At 48.7% G+C, this 17,938-nt stretch overlaps 1 long non-coding RNA gene and 2 other non-coding genes across 3 annotated transcripts; all 3 read left to right on the top strand.

Moving 5' to 3' along the window:
• The first annotated feature begins 5,431 nt into the window (after positions 1-5,431).
• LOC147655254 (uncharacterized) lies at positions 5,432-14,968 on the top strand. Its single transcript, XR_015283139.1, has 2 exons — positions 5,432-5,515; positions 12,219-14,968. It is a non-coding gene; the product is annotated as an uncharacterized LOC147655254 (long non-coding RNA).
• Positions 13,598-13,670, top strand: TRNAF-GAA (transfer RNA phenylalanine (anticodon GAA)). Its single transcript has one exon. It is a non-coding gene; the product is annotated as a tRNA-Phe (tRNA).
• On the top strand, positions 14,306-14,378 carry TRNAF-GAA (transfer RNA phenylalanine (anticodon GAA)). The gene has a single exon. It is a non-coding gene; the product is annotated as a tRNA-Phe (tRNA).
• Positions 14,969-17,938: the final 2,970 nt, after the last annotated feature.

Below are 17,938 nucleotides of genomic sequence, written 5' to 3'. Positions count from 1 at the left end.
TGGAGGTGGTGGGGGAAGTGGGAGAAGCGAGGACGAATGGGGGTTTTCCTTCTGGACCTGCTGGGGAACGAGTTGCTGATTAAGACATGTGTGATAAGCATTTTCTTTGTATTTCTAATTAAAGCGAGGTGTGTGGGAAGAGGAGGAGGAGAGAGGGGAGCCGGAAGCCAAGGAAGGAGGGAAATGTGGAGTGAGGTGATGGAGAGAGGCAATTTGAGGCTGACAGGCAGATTCCAGGCACAGAGAGGCAGACAGTTAAGGAAGGACAGGATCCATGGATTGGGACAGCACGGGGAGGAGGCAGAAGTCCCCTGGGTGGCCACAGGATGGTCAAGATAAGAGAGGGGCAAGAAGAGTGGAAAGAAAGTATGAGGTGAGGATGAGGGAGAGCAGTTTGCTCCAAAAGAGCTCAGATGAAGCAAGGGAAGGAGAGAAAATAGCAAAAAGCCACATCTCATAGCTCAGCAGGGATGGTGTCAACGTGGGCTGTCTCCCTAGAGCTTCCTGGAGAGTTTTAAAGCACCGTAGGTTAGGATCAGATCCAGAAAAAATGAGGAGAGAGAAGGGGAAAAGCCAACATGAGCCAAAGGCAGCAAAAGGAGCATGTGGCAGTGAGCAGCAGCTGAGTCTTCCCCTGAGGGGAGAAGGACCAGAATAAAGGGACACTGAGTCACTGGCACCTTCCCCAGCGCTGTCACTGCTTGCTGAGGACACGATGCTCCCAGAGCCTGGTGGCACTCACCCCTTGGCATCAGCTCAGGCTCTGGCCTCTCACTGCGCCTCGCCTTAGAGCAAATGTGTTTGGTTTGGGGCTTTTTTTGGGTTGACAGGCCTTTTCCACCTCATCTGGATGACTGTTCTGCTCAGAGGCACCTTATGGCAGGAGATGTCACTTCTCAGAGAGCAGCCTGAGCTTCGAGCCAGATGAACCTGGTGGGTGAGTGAGAAGGGGAAGATCCCGAGAGGAACTTGGGGAAGTTTCTGGCGCAGCTGATTTTGTGCTGCACATGCTCTGAAGAGCTCTGTCGGATGCTGAAGGGCCCTCCTGTGCTGCCAGGGTCCCTCCCCAGTTGTGCACTGAGATGTGCATTGTGTTCCTCCTCGGAATCGCTCCTGGAGGAGCCTGTCTTTCACCCAGGACTCTTTGAAGCACCTAAAATTAGAAGCCTGAAGCCATGTGGGCAATTCATCCCATATTCTTGCAGGAACTAATATCTTCTAGTGGTAAGCAAGGGATTTTCTGCATTATCCTATATTCCCTGTGCTAGAATTTTCCCTTTCCCTTCCATAATTACTTCCTCTTTCTAGAAGAAGAAAGAAGAAAATAAGAAACCACATTTTGCTCCCCATCTGCCTCCACATCCTTTTAATCCCTATTGATTCTCCTATAGCTCTCCAGACAAAGCTTCCCAGTCATTTGTTTGGTAGCAAAACCCTCGGAAGGAAATAAAATTAAGAAGAAACCAAGGTGTTGGGCTTTTAAACTCGCAAGGAGCGAACGGGGGGGGAAAAGAATAGCACATTTAATTTGCACCATACGTCTCTATTCATCCATCTCCAGCCCTGGAACACTTTATTGCACTGGAGCTGGCACTCAACACAGAGTTTTGAATTCAAAACACGGCTCACACGTCAGTGGCTCTTTTGTTCCTGGCCACCCATCGTCCCCCAGGTCTGGGGCCCACACATCACTTACTGGGAGGGTGTGGAAGCAATTGGGAATCTGAGGGCATCCTGCTATCAATATTGCCCCATAATGATGATTGTTATTAGTGCCGCTCCTTCTGGCAGCAGAATTCTCTCCCTATTCCTTTTCATCTGGAAAGCCCTACTTTGAGGGGAAGATAAAGTGCTTTGTTTTCCGACTAAAAATATCTCCTGTGTTTTGTAATTCTCCCCTCTCCTTATTTAATGAGATGTTTGTTATTTTGGTTTCCTTGCTGGGCAGAGGAAATGTTAATGAGTCTCTCTTTGTGCTGCTTTTTGCCTCCACAAGCCTGCCTGAGGCTAAAGGAAGGAAGTCAAAGGAGGTATCAGCATTTTTCACACTCTGGCATTGGCTGTTATGACCCTCCCGAGGTCAACACAAATAGAAAGACATCTCCAAATGAACTTCATTTTCCTCCCCTGCACAGCCCTGACAAGCTGCAAAAACACATTTGCTGCCGTGTCAAAGGGCCTGGTTCACAAGTGGTTTGTGACATTTCTTCTGACACGTTTTACAGCTGAGTCTGGCCCACTTTGGGCCTCACACTTGACTCATTGTCCACCTGCCCCGCTTCAGGGTGTCCCTCTAAGTGTTCTAGTAAAATTTATGATTTAATGTTTTTTGTTTTATTTTTTTTTAAACTCCTCCTCAGCAGCAAACACTGCAAATCACAGGTCTGCTAAAAAAAGGGAGAGAAAAGAGGGGTGGGGTGGCTGTGAAGAGCAGCCCTGGTTCCTCTGCTGGTGTGGCTTGGCTGACAGAGTCCCACCAGGCCAGGAGAGCTCTGCTCCTCATCATCTGCCAGGATGATGTTCCCACAGAGATCTACGGATCATTTGTGGCCCGTGGAGCCAGTCCACACCTCCCCTGCATCCCATTTCAATCTGGGTTTCCCACTGACACCCCAGGGCCGTGTGAGAGGAGTGGTGGTGGTGGAACACAGCCACACGGGGAAAATGGGTCACGGGCCTTGCTGGTGGCATCAAATCCTTGTTGGTGGTGATTCCAAGGGAATCTGTGCAGGATTTTGGCTGTAGCAGCTGCTCAGATGATGAGGAGTGAGTGGCTCAGGTTGCTCCAGACCTTTCCTGCTCCTGCCCATCCTGCTGTTTCTGTGGGTGAATCCGTGTTAAGCCTCTCTCTCGCTCTTCTCATCACCTACATGGGTGTTTCCTCCTGGACTAGAGCACATGGGAAGGACTTCAGGGGTGGTGGGAGCCTCGTTTTCCATCAGTGAAGCCAGACTGGCTCATGGGAAGATTTCCATCTTCAGACTCCCTGCTATGGGCTGTGAGGATGATGGAGAAATGGGATTGTCCTGCGGCCATAAGAGAAAACCCTGCCTTGTGGTGGTGAACAGCCAGAGTCAATTCCATGGAGGATCCACCACAGCCCCTTTTCCACATCAAATTACGGAGTTCTACCTCTCCTGTGAGTGGCAGCACCTCTGTTTCCATGAGGGAATATGCCTGGGGAAGCTAAGGAATGCTCAGGGAAGGCTTTGCATGTGGTACAGCAGGTGTCCACCAGGATATCATCCAAACATTTTCCTCCCTGCCTGAACCACTGATCAGTTACTGCCTTGCTGAATGGATGGAGGGTTTTTCTTTCTTCAGGAACATCTAAGATTCCCAAGTTCTAAGTTCCAAGTTCCCAAGATCTAAGATCCCCAAGTTTTGTGAGGGTGACACAATCTCATCCCCTAAATGCTTTATTTTCCCTCAATTGGGCTGAAATCCCAAAGCATTTCCAAACCTGTCCAGGATCTGGCCACAGAGGTGTCTTTGGACAACACCTCAGACAGGTTTAAAGTCATGTCCTGCCTAATTTGTCACCGGGGTTTCAACCCAAGTGTCCTCAGTGCTGGGAAATTCCTGAAAGTGAAGGGAAAACCTCAGTGCTTTGTTATAACTCATTTTGTGGGCATGGTTTGTGCCTGCCTCTGAGTAGGGATGTGTGTCTGTCTCTTTGTATTGGGCTCCACTGGGGCATTCCAAGGGACACTGCGGGGCCACAGAGCCTTTCCATGATCACAGCAGGACATGGGGCTGGTCTTCCCAGCCCAATCCGTGTCCCCAGAGCTCTGTCAGTTCTCAGCTCCCTGCTCTCACAGCCGTCATCATTTTGTGTGAAGACACAAACTAGGCCACTGCCCTCCTCTTTTTGGCAGTTCTATCACCAAGTTGTGGCTCAATTTACCTTTTTTTTCCCAGCTTTCTGTATGGTTTCTCCTTCTTCGAAGCTGTTTCCCATATTTTTGTCCCCACCAAGCATTGCTGTTAACAAAGGATTTCCTCTAAGCATCCCTGCTAATCTCACCCATTCACAGGGAACCACAGCTGGAGTCAATGCAGAAATTGTGTCCTCCTGTCCCAAGAAAACAGCAGAGCATCTGCCTCATGTGACAAAGGCTAAGAGCAGCAGGGGTGATGCGAGGTCACTTCTGGAATAAAGGGAGCCTCATTCAGCACATCCTCATCCCAGCCAAATTCTACCAGCTTTCCCATTTCCTTCATTTAAGTACCTTTGAATGAGATAATAGGTAATTAGTGCCAGCAGGGAAGCTTGAGGGAAACAGAAGAACACGAGAAACAAGCAGCAGACTGCGCTAATTTCTTCCTTCCAAATCTAGGAGGCCCCAAACGTCACTAAAAGCCTTATTAAAACAGGGGTAGGAGGAGCTGGGGAGTGAGTTGCTGTGGAAAGATTTTCAGGAGTTCCTTGCTCCAAAAAACCTCTCACAAGTCCTCAATACATCAATTCCCCAAAACTGAACCCAACTCTTTGGTGGTCTCAGGCTGGAGGTCATAAAACACTGGAAAAGTTTTTGTTGGAAGTGACCTTTGAAGGGCATCTTGTTCCAGCCTTTTCCATGGGCACCTTCCACTAGTCCTGGCTGCTCCAAGCCCCCTCCAACCTGGCCTTGAACACTTCCAGGGATAGGATACCCACAGGATTAGAAGCAGAAATTTGGGACAGGAGATCTTGACACCAATCTCCCTTGCCCCCACAAGGTCCTGGGAATTTATTCCATCTCCTCCCTCCTCAGGCTGTCTCTCAAAAAGGCTACTCCTAACTGGAAAAAAAAAAAAGCTGCTGAGAAGGAGAATTTTAAAAAAGATCCTCATAGATGTGTTGAATCTTAGTAAGACCAAAATGGGGAGGGAATTATAAAAGAAAACAAGGAAAGGAAAAGAGGAAAAAAAAAAGTAAGAGAGAGAGAGAGAGAAAAAAGGAGGGGGGAAAGAAAAAAAATGGGAAAAGGAAAATACGAAAAATAAAAAAAAAAGGGGGAAAGAGAAATCTAACAATACAGTGACAGCGGGAGTTACTTGTGCCTGATTCCAGTGAAAGATCCCTAAGGATTGCAGAATTTTTGGTTCGTGTTCCTCAGCCACGAGGTGGGCCGGGATGATCCCGCTGTGGGGCGATCGGGATGGGATGGGCAGCACTTCCCTGCGGCTGGGCTCCTGATCCCAACACGATGGGATCGAGCTCTCCATGGATCCCGGCAGGAATGCTGCAACAGAGAAAGGGAAGGATTCGGGGGAGGGGGGGATGCAGGGTCGTTTGTCCAGCCCTGCCAACACTTCCCTGCCCATCGCTGCCCTCTCACACCTCCGCGCTGACCTTCCCGGAGGAGCCTCAGCCCCCGCTGCGGGGGAGGATGCGCTATCCTGGATTTCCCACGCCCGATTTGTTTTCCCAGCAGCCGGGAGGGGAGGGAGGGGAGGGCAGGGAGAAGCAGCAGCTCGGCGTTAATGGGTTCTTTGAGGAGAAGGCGAGGGTAGAGATCCATCCCTGCAGGTATCCGGAGAGACATGAGCCATCCTGGGATGAGACACCGGGGTGGGCGGGATGCGGGGGAGATGGGGGGAGTGGGAGCAGGGAGAGGGGCAGACAAAAGGGATGAGTGGTGTGTGTGTGTGTGCCGGGGGATCTGCCGCACGCTCCTGCCTTTCTTCCACCTGCCTGCCAGCAGAGAAGGGAGGCAGATGCCGGGTGAGCTTTCCAGGGGGTGAAAATGAGCGGCGGCAGCGCTCCCCGAGGCATTGCTAAAATTGGGATGCTGTGGGCATGGCTCCCCCTAACGTGGTGCCTACTCTGGGGGGCTTAGAGCCAGGTTTTATCCTCTTTTGGAGATTCATCAGGGAGGGGGAGAGAGTCCTTGCAGTGCTTCTTTGCTCAGAGCCAGGAAGGCCCTCTGAATGGATCACAGAATCCTAGAATCCCAGGATTTGGGTTGGAACAGACGTAAAAGAGAACCCCATTCCAACCCCCTGCCATGGGCAGAGACACCTTCCTCTAGACCAGGCTGCTCAGAACAATGTTTGGGGAGTTTGTGACAGAGAGGGAAACCCTAAGATTTGGAGGTTTTTGTGGCCTCCACAATGCAGACAGGCAGGTCCTTCCTTCCCATCCGCTGCTGATTCTCCAAAATCCTTCAACTCCCTCCCCAAGTCTTGTGAGGGTGACAGAGTCTTGGCCATGCAGGAAGTTTACTGAACATTAAATCTCTACCCAAAGCTCGAGTTTAAGTGGGGATGAGGAGGTGGAGATTGTATTAAAATTGTATTTATCACTTAGAATCATAGAATTGTTGGAGAATTGTTGGAAAAGACCTCTAAGATCACTGGCACAAGGTGTCCAGAGAATTTGTGGCTGCCCCACCCTTGGGAGTGTCCAAGGCCAGGTTGGATGGGGCTTGGAGCAGCCTGGGATAGTGGGAGGTGTCCCTGCCCATGGCAGGGGTGGAACTGGATGGGCTTTGAGGTCCCTCCCAACCCAAACCACTCCCTGATCATCAGTGATCAGATTCAAAGATCATCAAGTCCAGCCATGAACCCAGCACCACCACCATGTTCACCACTAAACCATGTCCTCAAATCATTAAAAATGAGTCTGGTTTTGTCCAAAATGGATATGGGATAGAATTCCTTCCCCAGGAATTTTGGGAAACCGTGCTCAGGGCGCATCTGTTTTAACTGGGACACAAACTGTGATTTCTTCACAGAGTTCTGATCCCCACATCAGCAATACCTAACTTATGCAGGAGCTTTGCATTTTGGATAATAATAAACACCCATCAGACCAGATCAAGGTATCAACCTTAGATCTTGGAATACACCCCCCAGGCTGTGCATCCCAGATGTCTCAGGAAACCCAATACCAGAGAATTGTTTAGGTGGAGAACACCTCTAAGATCATGAAGTCCAACCATTAAACCAGCTCTGCCAATGTCCCCAGGTGCCACATCTACAGATCTGCTAAACCTCTCCAGGGGTGGGGACTCCATGGCTGCCACAGGCAGCCCGTTCCAACACCCATCTCCCTGACTGTGCACGTTTGGAACGCACAGAGATCCCACCAGGAGCCACCAGGGCTTGCTCTGACCCCAAAATGCCTCATCAGATGTTCACCTAAGGCACAGAGGTCAAGACCAAGACGGGATCTGACCTCACCACACCCAGACTGGCCACCCCTAGGAACACCTTATTTCCTTTCTCAGCCCCTAAAACAGGTTTCCCCTCAGGCTGTTGGGTCTGGAGGAATTTGTGGTTTGCACTGAAGTCTTGTGGGTTTAGAGGAGACTCCTGAGGCTCAAAAAGCAATTACCCAAGAGCTTCCAGGTAGGGTCCTGCCTGATCTCTGAAAAGACACCCCCGTCTCCAATTTAGGCACTGAATGACCAGCAGAGAACTTTTTTCCTCCTCTCCTCTCCCCAAGTACTTGTACAAGATTGCCTGTGACATTTAGAGCAGCTAAAATTATCTCAATTAAATATCTCCACTGGTTTCCCTTTGTTCTCTTTTCCTTTCTAGCTCTTTCCTTCCAGACAGCTGGAACATGCTCTTTAGACACTCTTTAAAGACAAAAGGAAAAATAAAAAAACCCTCCCTGCCCCAAACACCCAACTAAAACTCACGTAGCTTCAGCTCAGCTTTATTTAGAAACACGGTTGACATAAATGTTGTGAATATTTTATGTTGCTCCAGGATTCCTCCATAGGAGACGGGAGAGTGGTCTCACACTGCCCAATAAAGTCATTCCTTTGTGGATTGCAGGTCTGTGGAAGAAAGGCTAAAGGGCTGTGCACTGATTTTGGGGGGATATTTGGTACCATGAGATAAAACACTGTAATTTCGGCCTCTGCAATGTCCCCCCTCTTCCCCACATGTTCGTGATAACAACACCTGGCCCTGTCGACTGACCTTTCCTCTTTACGAATTCCCTGCCAATCTGTTCTGGGAGAGAAAATTCCTTCCCAGGATGAAATTTGGCAGCTGCCTCATCCCTGTGCCTGAAGCATGAATCACCAGAGTTAAGTAACAAACCCATTTATACATCAAGACACAATCACTGTCCAAGCAATCATTCTGTGCTTTTCAACGTGAAGCCCATTATTTGTGGATTCTGTTTATATTAATCCTTCCCCCCCTCTTTTCTCCCATTATTTTTTTCCCTCTATCTTCTGGATGTTTTGCAAAACAATGGAAAACTTCAGAAGGAGGCTGGGATGCTAAGCAGATGCAGAAAGTATTTCCCAGCCCCCAAGAATCTTTGTTTACTATTAATTTTAGGAGTTTCTGGGAAATCTCTTAGGGAACCTCACCAAAGAATGTTTGGCAAGAACAATTGGTTCTCTAATGATGTTCTGGGCCACCTGGTTTGTGTATTAATATCTTATAAATATATTTACACACCCCTACACACTTTAAAGCACCTGTTATTTTTACAAATATTTTCTTGGTGTTGCTCTTCTGTCTTTTTAGCACCTATTTCACTCCTCTGGTCTTCTGACAGTTATTAAATAAGCGATTCCTGAATGTGTTTAGTTTATTCTGCTGAAAATGAAGTTGTGCTGGGCTGGAATAGCAGTGGGTGATCCATATTGGAAGGAAGATCCGGGGAAAGCACAGGCACTGAAAGCTTGTGGGGGCAGAGCAGGATCTGCCAGTGTTGTTAATGCTGGGGAAAGCAGCAGCACTTGAGCTGAACTGCGGGATTGCAATATTCAGGAATTGGCACAGAATAAATTTTAGGTCAAGGCCTGTGTCTCTCAGTGCTTGCTCCAAGACCCTCAGGTGAGGTTTCTCCTGATGCCTGGTCAGCTGTGTCCATGCTGGACACAACCACGGACATGGACATTGCCCCCTCTTTTCCACACAAGGCTGAGGTGCCCTCATCAAGCTCAGAAAGTTCTTAAATACTTAAATTCTTTGTCTGAAACTATGATTTGGTGAACGCAGACCTCTGCTTTTCCAGATTGGCTCTTCCACTTCGAGTAAAATGCATCCAGGAAGGCAGATTTAGATTGGGCATGAGGAAAAAATTCTTCTCTATGAGGGTGGTGAGGCCCTGGCACAGGTTGCCCAGAGAAGCTGTGGCTGTCCCATCCCTGGAAGTGTCCAAGACCAGGTTGGACAGGGCTTGGAGCAACCTGGGATAGTGGAAGAGCCATGGCAGGGAGATAGGAATGAGATGATTTTTAAGGTCCCTTCTAACCCAAACCATTTGAGGGTTCAAAAATCTCTCAGGTCTCTCTGTTTGAGAACATTCACTACAAAACACTAAAAGATTGGTTTTCTCAGAAAAGAGGGTTGTAAACTTGGGGAGAACTTGAATTCCAGGTCTGGGCTTTGTTCTCACTGGGATGCCCTAGCAGTGAGTATGCAGTTATTTCACCACAGGGCAGATTGCAAATATTCACCCAGGCCCAGACGAGTTCTGCATTCCTCCACCCAAAGTCTGTGTTTCCAGCACTTCAGCACAGCAGAGCTGTTATTCATAGCCTGAATTCCTAACTTTTTAAGAAAAAAATTGAAGAACCCTTAGTGCCATCCCCCTGAATGATGCACTGTTAATCTCAGCATCTTTTAGACATCAGACAGGGAGAGGGAAGGGCTGTGTGACAAGCAGAGTTTGGCAGCTGGGCTTCATTAACTCTGCCTTTCAGAGCTGCATTTGTGGCTCCAGAATAACAGCGGTGTTATCCCAGGCCTCATCTTCCATCCCCTCACAGTGAGCACCCCCAGTTAATATCTCTTTCTTCCCCTAACATATTAAACTGCCATCAAAGAGGAGCTTTGCAAACATGGTTTGTTGCCTATTGGAGCCCTACATTTCAGAGGTGCTGCTGCTGCTGTTGCTGCTGCTGCTGCATATTTTGTAAAATTTTATTTTCAAGCATTTTTCCCTACTTGGCTCACTTGGGGGTCTGCTCAACCGGAGGGGAAAATGGAGCCGAGCAAACTTCCTGCTGAGAGACCTTTACAAACCTCGAGAAACCTTTCTCAGAAACAGGAGTTCCACGTTCTTAATGAGATCATTTTCATAAAAGTCTAGGGAAAGAGCAGAAAGAGAAAATAGTGACAGCAAAATAGAGATAATCACTAAAAAAATGATTTTCAAGCAAACCAGGAGCCCTCTTGGTGTAATGAGACAGAAAAATTTCCAGAAGCCTAAGGAATAACGTGTTTTTTATGACACATCAGAGCCGAGTCAGGGAGTGAAAAGCAATCACATCTCAACCCTGCTGCTGGGTGTCATTCCACTGGTGCAGAGCTGGGGAAAGAGTGGGGAAATGGGAAAAAATCCCATCAGGGGCAGAGTTTGGTGCTAGGAGGTCTGCAGGAAAAAGTAACATGGGTGACAAATCTGATGTGCTGGGTTGGGTAGGAAAGGTCACCTCTCTGTGCCTCCTCCTGGGTGATGCCCTGACCCCAATTAAGAAAGAGTGAATTTCACAAGAGATGGTGAATCCAGACTGAAACACAAAGGCCAGCACAGCTCCAGACAGGGACAGGAAAGTTGAGGTAATTTGGTGGTAACTCTGAGCAAATCATGGAAATCACAGAATTGCTTGGAAATGGGTTGGAAAGGACCTTAAGGATCATCCAGTTCCAACCCCCTGCCATGGGCAGGGACACCTTCCACTAGCCCAGGTTGCTCCAAGCCCCCTCCAACCTGGCCTTGGACACTTCCAGGGATCCAGGGGCAGCCACAGCTGCTCTGGGCACCTTGTGCTAGGGCCTCAGCACCCTCACAGGAATAATTTTTTCCTAATCTCTAATCTATATCTTCTCTTCTTCATTTTAGAGCCATTCCCCCTTTTCCTGTCACTCCAGGCACTTGTAAATTGTCTCTCTCCATTTTTTGGTGGGCTCCCATCACGTACTGGAGGGCCACAATTAGTTCACCCCATAGTCTCTTCTCCAGGCTGAACATTCCAAATTCTCTCATTTTTTTCCTCACAGCTGAGCTTCCTCCATCCCTCTCATCATCCTGGAGCCTCCTCTGGCCTTGCTGCAACAGCTCCATGTCCTTCCTGTGCTGGGACCCCAGTGCTGGATGCAACATTCCAGGTGGGATCTCTCCAGGCTGGAGCAGAGGGACAAAATGCCCTTCCTCAGTTGCTGCCTGCGGCTCTTTGGAGGCAGCCCAGGACAATCAGCTTTCCAGGTTGCATGGATGTAATTCCATAACCTTTGAAAGCTGCTTCTCCCTGCTGGCAGATGGATATTTGAGCAAGCACAGCCAGATCAGGCTGGAGTGGTAGGAAAACTGGTGAAAAATGGGAGGAGGAGGGAAAACGGGGACAGAGGGATCGCCTGTCATCTGTTTGTCATGGCCAGAACCTGAGACACCCGTGTGGGAGTGGTGATTAAATAGCTGGCTGGTGGCATGAAATGACACCTCTGGTACATCTCTGCCCAAGGTGCCAGCAGGGTTTCACAGGCTGACACCACCCTGGTGCCTCCAGAAACCAGAGAGCGAAGACAAGGATGTGCCAGAGGAGATGTACAGAAGAACATCCAGCTCAAAACCCAGCCTGCAACATTTTCCATGAGTTAGTGCCTGAAAAAGGAAAAACAGCGGGGTGTTATATCATCAGATGCTTTTCTGATCTCCAGAGATTTGTGGCTCATGCCACTGCATGAACCAAAGCAGGAAGTTCCATTTTTGCATTCTCTTCAGGGAGTTTTTTTTTCCCTTCCATAAACCTTCCTGGTCATTTTTTAAACATTTTTTACAGTTTGGGGATCTATAATAGCAGGAATTTGCACAGATAACCAGACTGTGTAAGAGATTTCCTTATTTTTCTTTCTTCCAAGCTTAGCACTTGCTCTTTTCCGATGATAACCTTTAGTTCCTGCATCAGAAGAATCAATAAGCCATCAACCCCTAATGATTCCTCTCTAGATTCTAAAATACCCTTTCTTTCTGTAGATCCTCTAATATCCTCCCCTTTATTTTATTTTCCTTGATTGGATAAACAAGGTTTACACAGTGATTCCCTGTGCAGAAGGCACTCTATTAATCCCTCCCACTGGTTAGTTTGGGCTTTTTTTCACATCCTTCATGGCACTAAAAAACACCCCAAAGAGTAATCAAGATGTGAATGATACAGGAGATTTTTTTTTTCAGGGGGAATGGGGGCAAGGGAGAGAGAACAACAGGAGATACCCCAATATTTCACCCCTCCTTCCACTTCATTCTCTCTCTACAGAGCTCCAACCCTGAGGTCTGAACTGAGCTGGAAAAACAGATTTAATTTCTTCCTCTTCAATAAGGAAAAGTCTGCTCTTCCAACTTCTTCCATGTGACTCGTCAAACTGGCACCACAAGCCTGACTTCCCATGACTTTGCCCACAGATTTTCAGTTCTGGTGTTTCACCAGCTGAAAAAGCCAAGTTCCCAGCGAGTCAGCTCCTCTCATTTAGCTGCAATGTAGCACTCCCTTCAAGTCTTGTTCTTTATCAGATCCTCCACCTCAGCCTTTCCACCAACACTGCTGAGCATTTGCAAAGCGGCAGCGTAGCTCAGCTTTCCACAGGAATTTTGTACCCAGCTGAAGCTTCAGAATTTCCAGCAAGGCAGAGTGGGCTGTCAAATACCACAGTTTCCATGTTGGGATCGTTTCTTCCTGTCTGAGGAAAGCGGGTGGGAAGCCACTTTCCTTGACAAGGAGAAAGCTGCTGAAGTAAAAATGGGACAGCTGGAAAGGCAGAGCCAAGTCCAAGCGAGCCAGGCATCCACATCTTCCTTTTCCAAGGGAGAGCCTGCAGATGGATCCTTGTCACCCACTGAGCCATCAGGACAGTGATGATGGCAGCTGTGTGGAGTGACAGATTAGTTCAGCCTCTGAGAAAACTCTGAAGCCCCAAAAGGAGATGGAACTGCTGGGAGTAAATCCAGAGGAGGCCATGGAGAGGTTCTGAGTGCTGGAACCCCTCCGCTCTGGAGCCAGGCTGGGAGAGCTGGGAATGTCCAGCCTGGAGAGGAGAAGGCTCCAGGGAGACCTCAGAGCCCCTTCCAGTGCCTAAAGGGGCTCCAGGAGAGCTGGAGAGGGACTTGGGACAAGGGTGGACGGACAGGACAAGAGGGAATGACTTTAAACTGACAAAAGGCAGAGTTGGACTGAATATTAGGAAGAAATTCTTGGTTGTGAGGGTGGTGAGGCTCTGGAACAGGGTGCCCAGAGCAGCTGTGGCTGCCCCACCCCTGGAAGTGTCCAAGGCCAGGCTGGATGGAGCTTGGAGCAACCTGTGAGAGCAGAATGTGTCTGGGCCCACGGCAGGGGGTGGAATTTAAATTTTAAATTCCTTTCCACCCCAGACCATTCCATGTTTCCATGAAGATCAGCTTGGCTGGATGTTACCACTGCAAATGCGGCTGTAAGAATAATTCCAGTCTTGGGTATTTATACACCACAGCCATTCTCATTCAAAGACCTTTGATAATTGTTAACCTTGGTGGGTTCTGATGTCTGGGCCAGGTGTTTATATATTAAAAAGAGTCAGGTGTCCACTGAAGCAGTTTGAGTGGCAGAAGTCTGAAATCTCATCATGTTCCAACAGGTTTTGGGAAAAGCTGAGCCTCAGCAGGGCTGAAGTAGCTCAGCTGGGAGAGCGTTAGACTGAAGATCTAAAGGTCCCTGGTTCAATCCCGGGCTTCAGCAGAGTTTTCCTGCACTTTTGTGTGCCCAGGGCTGGGATTTCTGATACAAGAGAGACCTGGACATCCAGGACTGAGTCCAGCCAAGGGTCAGCGGAACTGGAGGCCACTGGAGGGGACTGGAGCACCTCTGCTGTGGGGAAAGGATGAGGAGCTGGCTCTGGTGGCCTGGAGAGAGTGTGGAGCTGCCCTTCTTAGACATATTCCCGAGTGAGCTGGAAGTGCTCCTGGGCAAGGGGCTGTAGGTCCTGCTTGAGCAGGGCTTTGCAGCAGGGACCTCCACGAGGTCCCTTTGGAACTCAGCTGGTCTGAACCTGTGAAAGAGGGACAATTTTTTGGTTTTACAATTCCAGCACTTCAGCAAAAATGGTGATATCAAGGGATTTTTGTTCCTTCCACTGCCTGTTCCTATGCCACAGATTGCCCTGAGAAGAAGCAGCAAGGTTGGCCCACAGGCCAGGCAGGAAATCAGAACTGGATTTTGGGAATAGGAAAAACCCCTTATCCATGAAAGAAATTTTTAGCATCAATCACATCTGAACTTGAAGCAACCTATCTCCCTAAAATTTGTATTTTCCAGTCTGAAGGGTTCCAGTCTGTTTACCTGTTGTTTATAGGGAAATAAATCCTGATATCAGGGCTGAAGTAGCTCAGCTGGGAGAGCGTTAGACTGAAGATCTAAAGGTCCCTGGTTCAATCCCGGGCTTCAGCAGAGTTTTAGGAGTTGGAATCAATGATGGAAGTGTCCAGGAAACGACTGGACATGGCACTCAGTGCTCTCACTTAGTTCACAAGGATGTGATGGGTCAAAGCTTGGCCTCTGTTTTGGAAGTCTTTTGAAATCTTAATGGTTCTATGATTTTATCCTTGTGGGTCCTTCCAGCTCAGGGAACTCTATGATTCTCTAATGAAGTTTTCTACTCTTTCCAGACCATTTCCTGTTTTCACCCTGATCTCTGTCAAATGATGGTGCTCAATGTGCAGACACCCCACTAAACTGAGGAACTCTGCTTTGTGTTTGCTCCTTTGTCCCTTTCTAATTCCTGTTCCATGGAGCCCATCAGGACACGAAATTCCAGTTATCCAAAAAGACAAGTGGGGAAGCAGCAAACCCTTGACCTTCTCAAGATCAACCCCAATGCTCATCCAGTCTCTTCTTCATAGCAATCCAATCTCTTCTTCTTTCCCCTTTTCCTTCTGGTGGTGCTCTAAAAGCTGCAGACATCAGGCTGTTTGATCCTGGAATGTTGCTGGAATCCTGACCAGGATGTTAAATAAATGTTAATTTAACAGATGTTAAAATAACTTGTGTATAAACAAAAAACATCATCACCTGCTTAAGCCTCGAAGAGATACCAGGGGTCCTGCTGGGAAAATGCCTCTGCCAAGAGATGCCACTCAAATACAACAGCTCAAATGCAACACCACAAACACAACACCACAAATGCAGCAGCTGCTCACCCAGGGTGGAACTTTGCAGACCTGATGCCCTCAGGCAGGGTCATCTGGCTCAGGGATGCACCAGCTGGAAATCAGCCTTTACTCCAGCTGTCTTTGCCTGGATCTAAATTAGGCAGGAGCCTCCTGGTCCCCAAATTGGATCAAAGTAGGTCAGAACTCCCTGCATGGTCCATGTGCGGGATTCAATTATATCAAATTTTGTGCAATGTCTTGGGCATCGTTTTGTTATGAAAGCAGAGCTCAGGTGTTATGAACATCCCAGATATTGCCCTCAGGTTTAAGATCAGTTCCCACACTGTGGCTGTGCTGAAGGGCTCCGACCTCATTAAGCCCCTGGAGAAAGGCAAATCCCATACCAGAGACACCGACCTGATGGTGACCCAAATGGCTTAAATGTGATCATCTGTGTCCTCCCAGACAATGCCCAGACACAGTTCCCTGCATAGCAGGAGCCAGAAACTATTCCCAGGAAGTGGTTTGGACATAATAGGCCTATTTTTGAAGAAATGCTGAGAGATGCAATTGCTCACACTGGGGAAGAGAAGGTTTGGAGATCTTAGAGACCCTTCCAGTACCTAAAGGGTCTCCAGAAGGGCTGGAGAGGGACTTGGGACAAGGGAAGGAGGGACAGGACACAGGGAATGGCTTCCCACTGCCAGAGGGCAGGGATAGATGGGATACTGGGAAGAAATTCTTCCCTGTGATGGTGGTGGTTGTGGTAAGATTCTGGCTCATATTCCCCAGAGAATCTGTGCCTGCCCCATCCCTGGGAATGTTTGGCCAAGCTGGATGAGTGACTTGAACAACTTAATCCAGTGGAAGGTGCCCCTGCCCATGGCAGGGGGTTGGAACTACAGGATTTTAAGGTCCCTCCCAACCCAAACCATTCCACGAATCTGTGATTCTGTGACTTGTGTTGGGGCAGAGAGGGGAGGAGGTTTTAGCCCAGTCAGATGGGTTTAGTCTCAACAAACAGGACAGACCAATTCCATTTCCTCTGGGCACTCTAACACCCGGTGCAGGTGTCCTCACCGGCTCTCTGCTCTCAGCCAGCACCAGGGGATGCCCTGTCAGAGCTGGCACCTTTGTGCCCACAGAGATAACAGTGACATCCAGGCTCTTCTGCCTCAAACACCAGCTCAGCACGCAGAGGGAACTCCAGTGAAATCGGTTCCAAGCCTGACCCACAGCTGTGGGAAGGCAAAGGAAAGGCCCCCGCTGGTGCCAGCACTTGGGGCTCGTGTTCCCACTGCAGGACCCACAGAAATCCCAGAGACCACAACGCAGCTCTTAGAGGAGATGAGAGAAGTTGTTTTCCCTCCTCCTTCTCCTGACAACTCAGTCCTTTCCTGGCTGAAACAGCTTCCACTCAAAACCTCAGCGCCAGAAGTTGCCCAGTTTCCCTGGATTTGGCTCAGAGAAGGGTTAAAACCTGCCCGTGCTCCCGGGGAGGCTGCGAGGGAAGGAGCGGGATGAATAACCGCGGTGGGCGGCAGGAGCGGGGGTGGCTGCCCTGCCAGCACCTTCTCCATCCCCCTCGCACTCAGCTCCCTCCTCTCACCCCCGCTCAGGCCCCTCCAGAGCCCCCACACCGATCAATCAGCAGATCCCAAAATCCATCTTTTCCCGAGTCCCTGCTCCAACCCGCTGCTCTCCCCCACAAACAGCTCTGCCGGCGCCCTTCAGCTCTGGTTCTCCGCTTTTCATTCCGGTGATTTATGCCTCTTTCTCTTCATGCTCTCAGTCCTGGTTTGCTGATGTTCTCCTTCTCCCCCATCCTCGTGAACCTCCCTCTCCACCTCTGCTGCCAGGAGCTCGGGCAGGGATTGATCCGCGGGCAGGGATCGATCCTCACACCGAGGATCGATCGATTGATCGATGCCGCGCATCGGTGCTGATGAGAGGAGAAAAGCAGACAGAAAAATACATGGGAAACACTCAGCAGGAGTTAAAATGAAAAGAGAGAAGAGAGAAAAAGGGAGAAAAGAGAGAAAAGAGAGAAAAAGAGAGAAGAGAGAGAAAAGAGAGAAGAGAAAAAAGGGAGAAAAGAGAGAAGAGAGGAGAGGGGAGAGAAGGGAGAGGAGAGAGAAAGAGAGGAGAGAAAAAGAGAGAAGAGAGGGAAAAGAGAGAAAAAAGGGAGAAAAGATGGGAGAGAGGAGAGAGAGGAAAAGGAAAAGGAAAAGGAAAAGGAAAAGGAAAAGGAAAAGGAAAAGGAAAAGGAAAAGGAAGAGGAAAAGGAAGAGGAAGAGGAAGAGGAAAAGGAAGAGGAAGAGGAAGAAAAAGAGGAAGAGGAAAAGGAAGAGGAAGAGGAAGAGGAAAAGGAAAAGGAAGAGGAAAAGGAAAAGGAAAAGGAAAAGGAAAAGGAAAAGGAAAAGGAAAAGGAAAAGGAAAAGGAAAAGGAAAAGGAAAAGGAAAAGGAAAAGGAAAAGGAAAAGGAAAAGGAAAAGGAAAAGGAAAAGGAAGGAAAGGGAGGGAAAGATGCCAAATACCCAGGAAATTTGGATTTTACTGATTGGTTTTTTTGATAGTTTGCATTCCCACAGACTGCTTTTTGCTTTGGGTTGGAAAGGACCATAAATATCACAATTCCAACTCCATGGCCAAAGGCAGGGACACCTTCCACTAGACCAGGTTGCTCAGAGCTACTTTAATGTAAGGGTTAATTTCATGTCTGCTTTGTCCCTTGTTCTGCCAATGGCTGGCACAAGGAAACAGCAATTCCCTTACCAATGCCTCAGTTTCACCCCTCAGAAAACTGGGATAAGTTCTCCAGAATCTTTGGGAAAGCACTCTGGGATCTGCCAGAGGGAT

The sequence above is a fragment of the Cyanistes caeruleus genome, chromosome 1 (assembly GCF_971803275.1).
Source record: "Cyanistes caeruleus chromosome 1, bCyaCae1.hap1.1, whole genome shotgun sequence".
In the NCBI taxonomy this organism is placed as follows: Eukaryota; Metazoa; Chordata; class Aves; order Passeriformes; family Paridae; genus Cyanistes; species Cyanistes caeruleus.
The sequence above is the reverse complement of the archived record's forward strand: the minus strand, read 5'-3'. Positions and strand labels throughout refer to the sequence as shown.